The sequence below is a fragment of the Phyllobates terribilis genome, unplaced genomic scaffold (genome assembly GCF_046119375.1).
Source record: "Phyllobates terribilis strain yellow unplaced genomic scaffold, ASM4611937v1 Scaffold_3__8_contigs__length_932513732, whole genome shotgun sequence".
In the NCBI taxonomy this organism is placed as follows: Eukaryota; Metazoa; Chordata; class Amphibia; order Anura; family Dendrobatidae; genus Phyllobates; species Phyllobates terribilis.
The window spans coordinates 291,222,311-291,240,734 of record NW_027362763.1 but is presented as its reverse complement, the minus strand read 5'-3'; the positions used below and the strand labels follow the sequence as shown (position 1 = coordinate 291,240,734).

At 42.2% G+C, this 18,424-nt stretch overlaps 1 protein-coding gene across 1 annotated transcript in view; it reads left to right on the top strand.

Moving 5' to 3' along the window:
- The window catches only part of PLD1 (phospholipase D1), a 309,620-nt gene that overhangs the window by 96,292 nt on the left and 194,904 nt on the right, over positions 1-18,424 (top strand). Inside the window, exon 2 of the mRNA XM_073674903.1 lies at positions 2,002-2,081. The gene's annotated coding sequence lies outside the window, so the exon portion shown is untranslated. The remainder of the gene's footprint in view (positions 1-2,001; positions 2,082-18,424) is intronic.

Sequence of the window (18,424 nt, the reverse complement as noted above, 5' to 3'; positions counted from 1 at the left end):
ACTTGCGGTCACAACCCCTCCTCTCTCAGCTCTAGCATTAGACAATTTTCACAGTGCGCAGTCCACGCACTGTGAGGATTCACAAGTCTGCAGTCACATAGAGTTTAAGTTAGTTAGTTTAAGACCGGTCAACCCGTTTAACTTCTGATCCTCATTATGGTCATTTTATTAGTCCTGAAATTCCGCTATTTCAGATAATATTCACTTTTAACAAATATAAATCTTTATTTAAATTTCATCCTTTTGCTTATAATACCTAATCACAGCAGTTCTCTGATTCTTATAACCATAATATTTTATAGCACACTTGTATTACTATACAATTACTACTAATGGTCATAATTGTTGGTGTTGCCCTTTTGTTACCAACTGATTTTATGTACTGAATACTTTTCACTACTACTTCGGCCTCATTTAGGCATCCATTCATTTGCGGATGAGAAAAAAATTATAGTTATTCATTAGTGAGTAGATTTAAATTTTCCATTTTTGGTCTGTTTTTCCCATAAATGTGACATCTGCTTTTCTCATGTGTACAAAAAAAAATGAATTTAAGGTTACCTTACCTGTTAAACAGTTAAAACCGGACAACACTCAAATGTACCATGGATGGTATCCAAGTGCCATCTATTTTTTCATTAACCCATTCACTTGACTAGGAGAGTTTGATCCACAAATGGGATCAAAAACAGACATGAATGTTTTGAGGTGAGAGAAAAAAACACAAAAAAACACGTGATCATGCCCATAAACTATAATGGGCATGCGTTTTAGCTGTGAAAGACATGGATAGAAGACATGTGTGAAAATTGGAAGACGGAATGAGGCCTTGAGTAGTAGAATAAAGTTATTCAATAAACAAATATGAGACATTGAAGGCATCCATGGATCGGAATCAAAAAATATTTTTATTACTTACAATATACAGTATATCCATTTGGGTTATTTTTCTTACCATTCAGTTTCTTTTATTTATCATAGCTATCTTATATATTACCTCTCCTTAGCACAAAACTAAGGGCAGATCAGATAAAGAAGAGCCTTCGTGCACCACCCTGACTGACAATAGCATGCTACTTAAGAAACTGGACCTGTTTTTGCCAGGAACCACAGCTTAGGTTTCTCATTTGTCTATATAGGAGAAATCACACCTGTAAACTTGGCAACTAAGTCAAAGTTCAACTTTAACTAGGCAGGAATGGCTGTTCTCTGCCAGGGACACGGTTGTTGAACTTCAGCACTTCTCAGATAGTCAGTCTCGTCACTGTAAGCCTCTGCAGGGTGCAGTATTACCTGTTGTATTCTGAAGCCGTCATTTTCTATAGCATGTAATAGAGAGTGAGCCATGGAAGTCAAGCACATGGTCCAATTATGGCTCCACACCACATAAACTTCTACAGGGTCTTGCTATACTTCAAATTGTGCAAAAGTATTCATATTAATGGACCATGTGTGATGCAAAAACCCTTGCTCCATTGAGAATTATATCATTGAGATATTCTCATCAAGAAGCATTATATCCAGAGAGAATACTGCCATGAGGACTCCTTGTTCCACCATGTAACCCCCTGAACACGGTTCTGCGATATCCATAAGGCTTTGGTCTGATGGCCTTCATTCAGTGGCAGACATACCATTTGTGCAACCTGTGCAGCAGCACAGAAGCCCAAGAGGTAAGGAAGCCCACTGCCACCACCAAAGCGGATGAAACTGTGCATTATGATGAGGTATTGGACAGCAAAGGGCCCATATACTGTCTGTCAGTGCCTTCCAGCCAATCCCACTAGTGGTAGATCTTGTTAGTAGGAACCTAATAGAAATAGGAGAAAGTTTCAGTCAAATATGATGTTTATAGAGTTTTTTGAAATATAGAAATATGATTCTAGACCTCAATCTAGTGAAATCTGCAATGTAGACACTTAGCTTAAATGCTTTGCGTTTTAGAATATGATGACCATCTATTGAGTAACATTACTAATTATTGGACATTTGCATTTTTAGATTTATGCAGTGAAAAATCCCTTGTGATCATCAAATAAAAAGGCCGCTGCATTCAGACAAGACTTTTGTTTCTTAGTAAGGTAAGTTTCCTTACCTAGCAATCATACTTGAATATTCTTATCAGGCCACTCTGTTCTCAATTAACTAATATTTTTAATCCCAAAAATTGTTGTATATAAGTAGTCACAATTTACTGTTGTTCTCATTGGAGATATCCTCATGGCCATATGGAGTAGAACAACAGACATTTGTAATGTACTTTGGCCTGACAGATGGTGGTATATTGCCGTATCTAGTAGACCTACGTGTATGATACCTGTGAGGTTATGAAGGCATGTACCAATGTTAATGAACTGGTGGGATGAGGTGCAGGATATTGATGGACTGTGCTTTTATCTCTTGCCCTTACTAGGTACTTTCTGATCTCTCATTTTTTCAGTTAAAGGTGCCCACACACATTAGAGTAAAATTGATGGAATCAGATAATTTTCAAATCAGTGAAATTTGTCAATCAACAGTTATTTCAGATGACAGATCACAAACTGTCATCCTCTGAAATGAGTATGTCTGTGTTTCATTAATTTGCCACATAGTAGGATTAAAGATCTTTTGTTGCACAAAAAAATTAAAAATCTTTATTTGAAATAATATTCTTGGAAAGATTGTTCGTTTATCACCCAGTGTCATTGAACATGTATCAACAGATTAAAAACGCTAAAACCAACATGAGCTAAAATGTGTTTATAGCCGGATTGGAGTAACATTCATTCACCGGACGATCCTGGATTCATTCAGTCGCCTTTCAACATCAAACTCATTTTATCTATTGTGTATCACCACCTTACAGGGAATTTCTTAAAAAAAACATAATTAAAGCAATTTAACAAATTTAAAGTACAAATGTTTTAGTTCAAATTTTTTTTATTATTTAACGAGAACCTGTGCCCGGCCGCTATACTGAATGTGCGGTACCCAGGAGAAAATGAAATGTATTTCTCCCAGGAGCCGCCAGCTTTCAGTCATGCAGGTGTACCAGCACAGCTTTAGTCACCACTCACTATACAGTGACCGGTGGCTGTAAGCATGCCCCGACACTTTGACTGACAGCCAGCTCTGCACTGATGCACTGCTGAGCGAGCTGTTAGTAAAATTGCTTACAGCTGCTGATCACTAGTGATGGAAATTACTCCCAGCACGCTTGTATGATTGAAAGCCAGCGGCTTCCGGGAGAAATAATGTTAATTTTCTCATGGGGGCCACACTTTCAGAACAGCGGCAGGACACCTGCAAAACGCTATTAACCTGCAGTTTAACCCAATATCTGCAGGGTATTAATGTTATCAGAAATAACAGATTCCCTTTCATATATTTTGCCAAAGGTGTCATATCTGAAAAATGATTTAAAATGTTTTTATATTTTTAACTTTAATACTAGGAGGAGCAACTGTTCACATTTGACATGAAAATCTATTTTAATGGTAGCTCTTATTACAATTGTTGTAGGATCTGCTTGCATGTTTCTGACATCACTACTACTAGTGCCACTCTGCCCGACCTTTTCTCACCACTCTAAGAAGTCACCATCGAAGCAACCGCAGGCAGTAGCAATGGCCAAGCACTTTACAGGAAAATCGTGTCCCAGTCCCAATGTGCTATCATGTGTGGGGGGGATCACACTCACTTGCAGGCCGCAAGCCTCCACTTTCTCAGGGCCTCTATCTTCAGGAGCTGCTGTGACGCGCCCCCGGGGCAATGGGGTACTTGGCAGCCGGGCCTATGGATGCTGGGGGGGGTATGTCACAGTGGCTGGCCCGGTCCGTGGCCCAGGGCGGTCAACCAAAAAGGGGATTGTAACTTGGATAGAAAATAAAAAAAAAGTAAATAGTTTGTAACGCCACCTGTGGTACCTGGTAAGGTTTACCAGCGCTGCTGCAGAGCACCGGGGGGTGATGGGATGGCAGCTGAGGTGTTTCTGCTCCCAACAAGTGGAGCGGGGCCTCAGGGCAGTGTGGAGTTTGGTGGGTGGTGATGCTGGGACTTGTAGTGCAGGCAGGATGGTGCAGCAGGAGTGATTGACAGAGACAGGGGATTCACTTCAATACCTTTACTGGTGCGAATGTCAGGTACGGTCCAGGGTACTCAGTAGGATGGGTGCACTTCAGGACTTCTCCCCAGTGTATAAGGCCTCCTGGTCCGTGTCTGCCTCTCTGTATGCTCCTGGCCAGCCTGCAACTGGGCCTAGCTTATGTGTCATGCTGTTCCTTCACCTGTCGCTCGGTAGTAGGACATTCTGCTGGCAACCACTATCCCTTGTCGCCGGGGCCTTCGTGGTTCCTGGTCCTGTAATGGGTCTAGCTTCAGGTCGGCCAGGGACTTGTAGTCCTCCTGGTATGCCGGTGATCCCTACTGGGTATAAAGGACCCTGTAGGCGCGGACCCGGTGTCCGGTTTGTATCTTCGGGGTGAGCCTTATGATGCTCCTCTACCCCTTTCAACTCCTCCCTCCTCTCCTCCTTGCCGGCGGCCATACTCGGTGCCCTCAGAACTCAGCAGCAGACGCGCTGCATCTTCACTGCTCTCAGCGTCAGCACTCTCTCAGACTCTCTCTCTGGCTGACTAACTAACTCTGACTAAACTGCCTGGCTCCACCCTCCATATATATATCCCTAACGGGCTCCCTCTGGTGGTGTGAGGTGGAAGGGTGGAGGTGTTTGTATGTAATGAGGGCCTCTTGTGGAGAAGTCCGTCCATGCACCCTGGGTTCTGTGGTACCTGTGAACAGCAGGGTGCCACAGCTGCACATAACACAGGGGACACACAGTTCATTTCAACAAGCAAAAGTTTACTGGACTCTTCAAGTTCATCAGATTGTAATACACAGTACTGGGCATAACACTTCTTATTCCTTGTTTCCTTAACACAGCATGCCATCAGCATCACTATCCACTCCTCCTGGACTATCCCCATGTTCACTGGCTCTCTCAGCCCCTGGGATTTCCCATCCATTCCCGCAGTCCACACAGGAATCCTTTACCTTTCCTTCTCGCTGTTCTATGTCCATCGTCCCCTGTACGCCAGAGGATAAGGCACTCTCCATAATACCCATAGCGAGCCCTGAGCTTCGGACGTTGCAGGAATGTCCGCAAGGGATTTTAGTAAGGTCTCCTGTTGCCATGAACAATAGATACTTGCTGACGCTAGCAGCCCACTGCACTTGAACTTGACTTTGGTTACTGTACTTCCCTATCTGACTAACTATCAGAAAGTGCCTGCTTTTCACTAGCACTATCCTCCTCCCACTGTGGGCTTGTCCCAAACAAACTGTATCTGATCCTATACCTTCAGCTAACTACAGTTACTATCCTATAAAACTCTGTGCTAAGCCTATTGTCCTTATCTTATGTTGTAGATCCTAATCTATATTTTACCCTATGCTGTACATTACCATATAACCTAGTAATGTAGGTTGAATTGTACTCCCAACAATAACTTACTGGGAGTAGGCCTCACAAATGTATTATTACCATTTTTATTATTGCTGCACTATTACAATTACAAATGAACCAGTTTATCATTTTTTAATTAGTTTTATATTTTGTATTACTCTTACGATTCTAATAATGGTATTACTAAAATCCCTATGCCTAAATCTGTTGATCCAGAAGAAGGCAAAAACCCCAGGACACATTCAGCCAATTTGCATCATGGGGAAAAATTCCTTTTTAACCCAGAGAAAAGGCGATCAGTCCAAGAACCCTGGATCAAACCTAATTATGATACTAGTTACCTATGTAATTACTATTACCGTACTAAATGTACTACTAAAGGTGTAAAGTTTTGTCTAATTTAACTGTAACCCACAATGTTACCTGTATCGAGGACATCATCCAGCCCTTTTTTTGAAAGCTGTTATAGTGTCTGCCATTACTACTTGTTGTGGTCGGGCATTCCAGAGTCTGACTGGTCTGACTATAAAGAAACCTTTCCTGTTTAGGTGCCAGGATCGCCTTTCTTCCACCCGTAATGAGTGCCCCCTGGTCCTTAGTATGGTCTTTGGAAGGAATAAGTCATGTGCTAGTCCTTTGTACTGACCACACATATATTTATACATGTAAATGAGATCCCCTCTGAGGCGTCGTTTTTCTAAGCTAAATAAGCTCAACTTTTCAAACCTCTCATCATATGAGAGCCCTTCCATCCCTAAATATCAGTCTATTCACAATGTACACTAAAACCGCAGTACATAGTTCACATTTCATATAACAAATTATGTGTATAAAACGCATGACATTATCTACATGACATAATTGGTTTCTTCAGGGGTAGGAAAGCGTTAGTACAGTCCACAATTCTTACAGCTCCATCTGCAGTTATTAGCACAACCTTTGTTATTCCACCATCTTGCTTGATCATGATTCATTCATTCCAGGGGCAAAAACCAACGGAACAGTGAAGATAAAGGGGCAGGGAATATATACAGCATATAAAATTAAAATATTGTCAATTTAGTATATTTTAGTATATATCATACTCCTAATAAGAAGGAAAGAGCAGGACAGAAAATAAGGTGGTAGTTTCTTGCAAGCAGCTAAAGCACATTCTCTTTGGACAAAGAAGAGAAAACCTAGTCATTGATGGAATTATCACCTGTGCAATACTAAGGAAATCCTGAAAACATGACCAGTTGGTGGGCCTTGAGGACTGGAGTTGGGGAACATTGGTCTATAGGTTTTTGACTACATTTTTTCTGTTTGACATAAATTAACTACTCAATAACCTTTTATGAGCCTTGGAGTACGATGACTTTGTTATATTCTAACAATAATAAAATAAGACTCGATACTCTTCTGCCTTTTTCCACAAATTAATTTCTGGAATGATATATAGCCTGTATAATTTTAGAAAAGTTTGCGGGGCCAACTCATCCTTACACAACAGATCTTGACAAACTATGGAATGTTAAATTCTATTTTAATCCACTCACATCTTTCTAAAGGTTGATATTTAGCTTGGAACAGAAAACGCCTAAGGTGTGGTATCAAAAAAAAAAAAAAGTCAAAGTTCAGTTTAATAAGTTTTATTGTAGTCTCAGGCAGTGTGCACAAATTCCGATTTTCAATTGTTTTTCCAATCCTTATTTCTTGCCAAGTAAATGGTGTTGCAAATAATTTTAAAATGTATAAACAAATGGGACAATCTGAATGACTGCTCCTGTTAAAATAAAAACTGTTATTATTTATTATTATAACGCCATTTATTTCATGGTGATTTACATTTGAAAGGGGTATACATAGCAAAAACTATTACAGTACTCATGAACAATACAATAATAATAATCTTTTTATTTATATAGCGCAAACATAATCTGCAGCGCTTTAGAATTCAGACAACATACAAACATTGAGGCTCACAATCTACATTCCCTATCAGTATGTCTTTGGAGTGTTGGAGGAAACCGGAGAACCCGGAGGAAACCCATGCAAACACGGGGAGAACATACAAACTCCTTGCAGATGTTGTCCTTGGTGTGATTTGAACCCAGGAACCCAGCGCTGCAAGACAGCAGTGCTCAGCGACTGGTACAGGAGGCGAGAGGACCCTGCCCGCGAGGGCTCACAATCTACAAGTAATGGGTGAGGATACAGTAGGTGAGGGTAGAGCTGGTCGTGCAGCGGTATGGTGGAATGAGGGTTACTGCAGGTTGTACGCTTCTCGGAAGAGGTGGGACTTCAGGTTCCTTTTGAAGGTTTCCACGGTAGGCGAGAGTCTGATATGTTGGGGGGAGAGTAGAGAGTTCCAGAGTAGGGGGGATGCACGGGAAAAATCTTGTATGCGATTGTGGGAAGAGGAGATAAGAGGAGAATAGAGAAGGAGGTCTCGGAGGTTGCGTGCAGGTAAGTACCGAGAGACTAGGTCACAGATGTATGGAGGAGACAGGTTGTGGATGGCTTTGTATGTCAAGGTTAGGGTTTTGAACTGGAGTCTCTGGGCAATGGGGAGCTAGTGAAGGGATTGACAGAGAGGAGAGGCAGGGGACAGGTGGCTTAGTCTGGCAGCAGAGTTTAGAATAGATTGCAGGGGTGCGAGAGTATTAGAGGGGAGGCCACAGAGCAGAAGGTTGCAGTAGTTGAGGTGGGAGATGATGAGGGCGTACACTAATGTTTTTGCAGATTCGTGGTTGAGGAATGTGCGGATCCGGGAGATATTTTTGAGTTGGAGTCTTCAGGAAGTGGAAAGGGCTTGGATATGTGATTTGAAGGAGAGATCAGAGTCCAGGGTTACCCCGAGGCAGCGAGCTTGCGGGACTGGGGAGAGTGGGCAGCCATTGACTATGATGGATAGGTCAGTTGGGGGAGTTGAGTGAGATGGGGGAAAGATGATGAATTCTGTTTTATCCATGTTAAGTTTTAGAAATCTAGCAGAGCAGGAAAATGAAATAGCGGACACACATTGGATTCTGGTTAGTTAGGAGAGGTGACATCAGATCTGTGTGTCATCAGCATAGAGATGATACTGAAAGCTGTGGGACTCTATGAGCTGTCCCAGGCGAAGGTGTAGATGGAGAAGACTGAACCTTGGGGGACACCGACAGATAGATAGGGGGCGAGATGATGAGGAGGTGGTGTGTGAGTGGGAGACGTTGAATGTCCGGTCTGTTAGGTATGAGGAGATCCAAGATAGGGCCAGGTCTGTGATGCCAACAGCTGAGAGTCTGTACTCAATTCCCGTGCTGGCGCCGTTCCAGCGGTGTCGGCACTCGCATTCCCAGGGCTGCCGTGCGGTTGTTAAGTCACGTGAGTCCTGTGCGCAATCAGCACTGGCGTCACTGTCCCCGCCTTCAGATGAATACATGATTAAGAGGAAGTGAGATCTGCAGCTGGCTTCTTGGTCCTCTTGGTTACTTATACGACACTGCATAGTCTGGTTCAGCTAGAATATGCTCCAACACAACTGGACCTCCCAGGCCCCACTATAATATCTGCAGCAGTAAATCCCAGTTAAGCTGCAGATGTAATTGTGAAGAAGATGCGGGGGAAGGGGGTTCATTTCACCCTTTACATTGTAAAGTTGAGATTTAAACCGGCATCTGCATGTGCATGTGTTTTCATAAAATGCTGGTACTGTATGGCTACATTCTCGTGTGAAATGACCGTATGCTGTCCTTTTTTTTTTCAACAGACAGCAATTGGGCCCATACGATTGAATGGATCTACTCACACATCCGTGAAAATCATGGATCCGTGTGTGAGATCTGTGACACTCAAAGCAGGTCCTATTCTGATCCATGTTTGTGGATCAAATTCAACCATATGGCTATGTGCCCACGAAGCAGAAATGCTCAGGATTTTTTCCTGAGCGTTTCTGCATCTCCCTGGCAGAAAAAAAACGCATGCGGATTGTACATGCGTTTTCCTGCCAGGGACATTAAGAAATGGAGCGTTATTCATTGACATTTCCGCATGCGGATTCACAAGCGCTTTCCAAGCGATTAGCATCACTTGGAAAGTGCTTGTGACAACTAGGTCACACTATATAAATCCATGCAAACTGCATGGATTTATTTAGTGTGACCCGAGAGAGTGGTTAAAAATAAAAAAAATATATATATACTTACCCTCCGATGGCCCGCGCTGGCTTATTTCGCTCGGTCCCGGCTGCCGGCAGCAGTGGATTGAAAGACCTGTCGACGTCAGCGTTGCGTGACCCGTCACATGACTCTGACGTCAGCGCAGGTCCTTCAATCCACTGCAAAGTGCCGGGAAGCAAGGAGGAGCGCAGCGCGGGCCGCCGGAAGATAAATATACATTTATTTTTTATTTTATTCTTTTTAACAGATTTTTTAATGGTACCTGGGTGTGGATGAGACTCTCCTCTCCTCTACACCCGGGTACCATCCGCACATTAGAACGCGCCAATTACGCAAGTACAGATGCAGTCTTGCGGAATTGGCGCGTTCTAATGCAAGTCAATGTCGGCGAAAACGCAGCATTTCCGCAAAATAATTGGTAGTGCTGCGTTTTTTTCCGCAATGATAATCCGCAGCGGAAATTTCGGCAGCATGTGCACAGCACATGCGGATTATCATTGGGGAACATTGCTGCCCTTCTACCATGCGTTTTTAATGCGTTTCCGCAGCTGCAAAAACGCTGCAGAAACGCATTAAAAACGCATCGTGGACACACAGCCTATAAGTTAATGGGGATCCATGAAATATGGATGCAAATCTGAAGCTTTAATCATGGTATTGATGATATTGGAAGTATCAGGGTGTGGAGCAACATGTCCTTCAGTGATCTCATCTAGTGATCAATTTAGGAGATAAAACAGAGAAACAGTACAATACAGGGTTCTGAGAAACGGTTCTCCAGAATTGTTTTATGAAATACAAATATGTACTAAAAACCATCATGTCAGAACAGACAAGTTTTGTTTCAGTATAAGTCCCCCTTTCTATATTGTGAAATATCTATGTTACAGCTTATAGTGACCAGTATTGCATAGGAAATAAGTAACTATTCATCAGAGGTTGTATTTATATGGAGAAAGTCTTACTCATAATAAGATGTAATTTATCTTATCTCTTCCTTCTCTACTAAAGTATCATATTCATAAAGTTGTCACTCAAGTGATTCATGTAATAAATTATTTTAGGTTTATTGCAGTCAGAGCTTTAAAGGGAACCTGACAGCTGACACATGGTGTCTGACCCAGGGTCAGCATGTACCTGGCACTGGCTGTATGACTTAAGGCAGGTATATTTGACTGTGAAACGCGGCAGCGTTTCAGAGAAAAAATTACTTTGAAAGGCTATCAGACACCAGGTTTTTGCTACCCCCTCTAAGAGCAGCATAATGTAGGGGCAGAGACCCTAATTCCAGTGATCTGTCACTTACTGAGCTGCTTGCTGTCATTTTGATAAAATCACTGTGCTGCAGATCTAGCAGTTTGACTTCTGAGCTCTGTATAACTCTGCCAACACCACTGATTGGCACCTTTCTGCCCATGTACAGTGTACACAGAAAGCTGCCAATCAGTAGTGGGGGCAGGGGTATACAGAACAAATGAATATGCTTGACTATCTGGCAGCAGGTTTACTAGTCCTCTAGTGAATCTCCTGTTGCTAAAACAGTGATTTTATCAAAACTACATTAAGTAGCCCAGTAAGTGACACTTCATTAGAATCCGGTTCCCAATCTCTACATCCTGCCACTCTCAGATTAGGCAAAAATTTGACACATTCCCTTTAAAAGCTGGCCAGGGACTGAGCCGCACTGGTGACTAGTCAGAAAGGCCAGTCCCTAGCGACTTTTCCTCGCCCGCTACCCTTGAATAATATGCTTCTCCCTACGCTTGTTTGTAGGAAGAGACCTGTCAGTCTTTGGCAGCGGGTGGGGAGAAGCCATCGGGGACACACCTTTCCAATAAGCCTATCATGTGGCTTGGTCCCTGGACAGCTTTTAAAGTATGTTTTTCTCTGAAATGCCGCAGCATTTTAGAGTCAAACATACATGGCTGATATTATACAGCCAGCGTCTGATACATGCTGCCCATGAATCTACAAGCATGCATCAGCTGTTAGGTTTCTTTTAAAGCTCCCACCAAATAGCATGTGCCTCCTATGCAGGTGGTGGGTCAGTTCCAGATTTCCAGGAAAAGTCGATCAGTGTGGAAGTGCACACATGCCTTGAAAAGAATGAGCTTATAAGTCCCCTGACCCCGGCTTGGCACTCTCCACCAGGAGGAACGTTCCCTTTTAGACCAATAGTCAGAGGCCTCTCACCTAGTCAAATCAGATCTTCTGCTTTGCACTGATGAGGGGAAAATAACATGTCTGTAAATGGAGTGTCTGATTTGGCTTTTTATCCTAAGTCATGAACAAGGCTCATTAAAGAGTTGATATTAACTTTTAGGATTGCTACATCCAATAGGTGGCGCTACAGTTAAAGTCCTCTCTTCTCTGAAGAGGCTATTTGCATATTTGAAGAGAATGAGACATGCTTCATTTAGGGTTTAACCTATTTATTTTTTTTTAGAATTTCACAATATTTTGTTAAGTGACATTTGGTAAAAGTATATACATGCTGCTGTTACTGAATTAGATGCATTTATATGGAATGTGCATGTTGCCCAGCATTTGCTATTGCTGTTACCTGTGTGTAGCCCATGCTTTCCATTAGGAGCCTACACATACACAATATACTCCATACCCTGACATAGTCAGAAAGATTTAAAGAACTATCAAAAAGAAACTGCACACTAGGATAAAATGGTCGCAGACAATTCACATGCTGTATTGCTGCTATCAAATTTCATGCAGTTCCAGCCTTGGATATAAGGAATATGTATTCATGTATATTTCTGAAAATATTTATAACTGTTCATATATACTGCATTTGTATACACATATATATATATGCATGTGTGGCACCCCAGGGGTCCGGTTGCCACAGTGGCATTGCCTCCCTCAAAAGAGGTAATGCCATGCCTGGAAGCAAGCAGGGGTCCCCTAGTCAGGTATACTAAACATGCAACACTTTCCTGGCTCCAGACCAGCAAGGGGAGCACCTACCCTTGGCAACTGGGATCTGGGGGGCGGGGTTAGTTAGACTTAGTGTGAGGAGTTGAAGAGAGGACATCGAGGAGAGAGTAGCTGGGGACTGGAGCTGCGCGGCAGCTCACCCCAGAAGAAGCACCAGCACAGAAGAACCGGACACCGGAGTCCGAGGCTGTGGGGCACTGAAGGCCCAGCCGCAGAAACCGGAGGGTAGGAGACTGCAGGTCTCTTGGCCCCATCAGACGCCCAGAGGCTCCGCAGCACCGCAGGGTCCAGCACCGCCACAAGTGAGCGACGCACCCGCAAGACCCGAGCTGCCTGCCATACGGGTAAGCACAGAAACGCCGCACTCAGGGACGAGGGTCACCGCACCACTACAAGCGGCAGGGCCAAACAGTTTAGTGGAAAGGGAAGGCCTCCAACTTCATCTGGCAAGGAGGATTCTTTACTTGCTTCCAGGCTGCCCGGACTTCCACTTCTAGCCAGTACCCTAGTCCCGGCTTGTCTAATCACCACCAGTAAAGGCCCTGGAACTGCACTTCCTTGTCTATGTGTTTCTTGCTGCGCCATCAACCCCTGCACTACAACGCCCAGCACAACTGGCAATATCCACACTGCCCTGGAGCTAGCTCTTTCCGTGGAGAGCCACACCATCCCTGCTGCAGTAACATCAGCTCCAGAGGACTGCTCTGCAGCGGCGGCTCCCTTTAGCCGCATTCCACAGGTGGCGTCACGAACTCTATAAAAACACTATAAATCCCCTATCCATAACCCCTTTTATTGACCGCCCTGGGTCACGGACCTGGTCACTGCCACTGTGACATTCCCCCAGCATCTACCGGCCCAGCACCGGGTACCCCACAGCCCAGGGGGCGCGTCACATGTTGTTATATAATATTCTAATACCTATAATTCATTTCCTCTTCATTTGGATTCCATCGTATTTGGATGGTGACTATGTTATCAATACACCGTACTTACTGTATTTTAGATTAATGCACAGAGCAGTAAGAAATGCTGTATTGAGAATGCACTTAATGTTAATCCTTCAGTATTAGCCCTGTCTGCCGAGTAAGAGAAGGAGAAAACAGAGATTATCTGGATTTGCTTGTTTGAGGACATGCACATTCTCCAGGCTTTAGGTTTTAACATATTAAGATTTTAAGGTATAAGGTGAAACACAATAAGGTGAAATGCAATTCTGTGTACTATGGAAATTATGTTATGTTGCCTTCTAACAAAGTGTTTTTGGTGATTTTTTTTTTTGATGCTGTGTATTTTCGCTATGCAAAAAAGGTAGCTTCTTGCAGTGCCAGCAAAGTGGATGGGATTCTGAGAGACAGCGAGTATGCTAAATACATACTCCCGGCCATATTCCGACTAGACGTGCACACGTCTAGTTGGAATGTGGCTGGAAGTATGCATATCACATGTTGCCACAGGAATTGGTATTAGAGAATCCCTTCAGCGTACACTGTACGTGATGTGAGGATTCACAAGTCTGCAGTCAGTGACTGCAGACTTTTGTTTCAAATCTGGTTAAGCCAGAGCCAGAGGAAAGTGTAGGGACAGGAGAAAAAAATGGCAAAATGGCATAAAGTAATCAGAAAAAGGAGAGGAAAAATTTCTAGACCTGATTTTCCAAGAAAAGACTAATGACAACTGAGTGTATAACTACAGCACAGAGAGTATTTGCATGTCCTCTGAGTATTATATTCAAGGGGACCAAATCTTTTCAAACAATTCAATATAAGAGAATGCTTGAAAGGTGCTTGTTAACCATGATATATGAGTGTTTCAATTTCACTTGATCAAGGCTAATTGAGGGAGACTTCCAGGCACCTGCAATAGTGATCCTAGCTGTAAGAAACATGAATGATATGAGTTTCTGAATATGCTTTGGGGGTATCGGGTATTGATCTATTTAACAAAGCCTTCCAAGGGGACTGGAACAAAGAAATCCAAGTAACTAACTGGATAAAGTGATAGTAACGGATCTAAAATGTTTTTAACTTATGAAAGGACAACTATAAATAAAATAATGTTCTCTCACTTCTATAGCCTCTAAAACAGGAGAAGGACCCCGGGAAAATTTGTAAAGTGGATGGGATTTATAGAAATCTCATGCAGACTGTGCTTTTTTCAAGCTGTGCAAAATTGACCTTCGTTGCATTTTTTAATTCCGCAGTTTTATGTCCATATTTTCTCCATAGAAGGGCATTAGATGTGGAAAATCCACAGCTAAAAAAGCACATATTCACTTTGACTACCACCACTGCATTGATGCGCTGCAAAGCAATCTGTTTATCAAAATGTCTAGGAGTTATTGTAGCAGCAGCTCACAGAAAGCTGAACAACCCTATGACTGAAAACCCGTGGCCCCTGGGTGAATATAAGTTAATTTTCTACTAGCAGCCATGCTTTTTGTAATGTAGCATTTTAAAGCTGTTTGCTTGCAGATTCACCCTACATCTGCATGTAAAAAACATTTTTGCATATAATAGATTCCCTTTAAGTAACGTGTGCCTGTTAATGAATTGGGTGCATCTTACTGCAGTGGTGCCTTCAATAAAGTGTACCAGTATCTAGCCCCGCAGGTCAGTGAAGGAGGCAGGTCAGTGAAGGATCAGTGAGCTGTCATAAGAGCATACAGATGAATATGTAAGCCGAGCACCAGATAGAGTGCCCCCCACAGGCCGCCCCAGAGCATGAGCATATCATCTCCAAACTGAAAGTAAAGATTACACAAGAACCACAGGACGGATGTAATCAACCATGGTATTATTATTTATTATTATAGCGCTATTTATTTCATGGCTCTTTACATATGAAAAAGGGGTATACATACATGAACTATTACAAAGATCTTTAACAAAACGTGACGGCGACTGATACAGGAGGGGCGAGGACTCTGCCCGCAAGGGCTCACAATCTACAAGTATTATTTTAATCAGTGTAATGTCGCCTACCTGAGAGTGTATGTAGTTTACTGAGCACAATCCTGCTGACAGGTGCTTTTTAAGACTGGCATACAAAACACCAGTCTTAATGAAATAGGCCCTAACATTCCAAAGACATACTGATAGGGAATTTAGATTGTGAGCCCCAATGGGGACAGTGCCAATAATGTCTGTAAAGCGCTGTGGAATTAATGGCGCTATATAAATGAGTAAAATAAATAAATAACAACTTACACTGCATATATACATTATTCACTACATACAGTGTTTAGCATAAATGTGTACACCCCCTTTAAACAGCAAGATGTTAATCACTATCTCACTGAACACATAACAGGAAAGTAAGGTTAATATTATAGCTTTCATTACAAAATCTTCACTTTTACTCATATTCGTTGATGTAAAAATGAACACACGCCACATCAAAAACTACTATATCTAGTATTTTGTATGACCTCCAGGATTTTTAAAGACAGCACCAAGTCTTCTAGGCATGGGATGAACAAGTTGGCGACATATTGCAACATATATATCTTTTTCCATTCTTCAAGAACAACCTATTTTAGAGCTTGGATGGAGAGTGATGCTTAACTTGTCTCTTCAGAATTCCCCATATGTGTTTGATTGGGTTCAGATCAGGAGACATACTTGGCCACTGAGTCACTTTCACCCTGTTCAGAAATGCAGCAGTGGCATTGGATGTGTGTTTGAGATCATTGTCGTGTTGTAAAAGTGCACATCTACCAAAGACGCCCCAGAACACACTGTGAGATGGCTATAATGTTATGAATGTAATGCACACTCACTCACGGGTAAGTGAAAAAAGGGAAAGACCTACTACAGGGGGACGTCACACCCACACCCAACTGGACCCTTTACAGACTAGAAAGACCTTAGCTGCACAACTCAAAAACACCACCTCAGACCTGGCTCCCTAAAAGGCCATCAAGAGGTTTCTTGTACCTCCTGAGGAGCCAGAGGGCAGGCCGCAACACACTGCCAACAAAAAGAGAGGAAAATGTGTAGGAAGATTTGAAAACCCAGGGTGAGAAAATTAAAAAGACATTCATATAAGGTAGAGAGGAAAAGCTAAGAAGAGCCAAAAATAAACAGAGCAAGAATAACTTCCCAGAAACCTAAAGAGGTGAAAGGAAGGAAAACAAACAGACTCCCTGCAGGAATTCAACTGGTGTTTGCCATGCAAGGTAAACCCCTTAGCTGAAGGTTTGGAACCCCTAAACCCAAGTCCACATAGAGGTATAGCCAGCAAGGAAGTGCAGTGAAGGGTAAACATATAAAACCTAACCCAGGATGTGATAGAGCAGACCAAAATGGGAAAATGGAAAACACTAAGAAGGGGGAAGAAAGATAATCGGTTGAATTCTTGTTAATTAAAATTTTGTAGAATTCTAGCTTTGCTCCTAAGACTTTCATTTGGAGGTACCTATTTTTGCAACATGGTATTGAATTAATTACTTTTTTGGATGTGCAAAAAAAAACAAATCTTGTTTTGAAGTTAATGGTCCACATTTGTGGGTGTATATTGTAGTATGGTATCCCATAGAAAATATTGATTCTAAAAGGAAACTAAAGGTTTTGTGACAATATTGTTTTGGGTGTACTCATTTATGCTTAGTACTGTAACCGAAAAGTTATTATATAATACTATACACACTTTTTTTTAAATTAATAGACACTATATGCACTAAATGACTAATATTAAAAAGCAGAAGTAAATAAAACATATTTCCTCTTTAGAGAGCACAAGATGACTCACAAACATACCACTCTTAAAATGTATTTTTTCAATAGTTACATTAAAATATATAATAGACACAATTCATGGAAAGATAGTAGTATGTTCACCCAATAGGGAATATATATACAAAATCTCTATATATACCAATAATGTAAACTACCATAGTACGGACTAAATCAAGGCTAAATCGTCAAATAACATGAGAAAACACAAGAACAAACGATACATAAGCCTCTAAGTTTTATGAAGGTATATCAAAGTTTATTTGGGAATAATGACAAGCACAAAAAGGGGTAAAGTGCAAGTACAACCGGTAAAACCTAAAACACACAGCTCCACATGGCAACACTGAAATTAATGAATGTACATATATAATTAGTCATTCATATCTAATGTGCAAGGTCTTGAAAGATGGTACCATGAGTAAGATTGCAACAGATTACATACTGTCTGTATTTTAGCTGTGGCACCAAATTACCCAAAAACTTAGAAAATATGGTTTACAATATAGTACCCTTCCTTATTTAATTAATGAATTATTCATTCAACTTAATACATCTGAAGTCATGTGTCAGACATGTAAGGTCCGTAAAGCGCCCTGTATATACATACCAGGGGGTCACAGGCAGTCAACAGAGGACTACCAGATGAATGCAAGGGCCTATATTGAGGAGTTGCACACGTGGAGCGGAGGCCCTGAAGCGCTTTTCGGTGACCCTTCGTCAGGGGGCATGAAGGAATGACAGATGCATCTGTATATGTAGGCGCCAAGAGACGCCGAGGACCGGAAATGACGCATGTGTTACTATAGGAATCGAGACGCTGGCCGGCGTCCACGTCATATGACATCCGGCGGCAGGGCTGACGAGTACTGACGTCGGGCGCCACTGGAGACACAGAAAGCCGGCAGGCGCCAAGGAACGCATAGCACGCATGCGTGCCTGGTCAGAGATGTCACTGAGCATTAAAAACACGATAGAGACGTGCAACCAAAGTAAATTTACCCTGCAACATTGGTACAATTATATATTGGATACAGAAACCACAAAGGTAAGTGAACAGAGGGAAGACAGAGGAAAAGCCAAACAGCACTGAATAGTTACAGCATAGATGTGTGACTCTACCCTTGAAACACCAACAGATCACAATA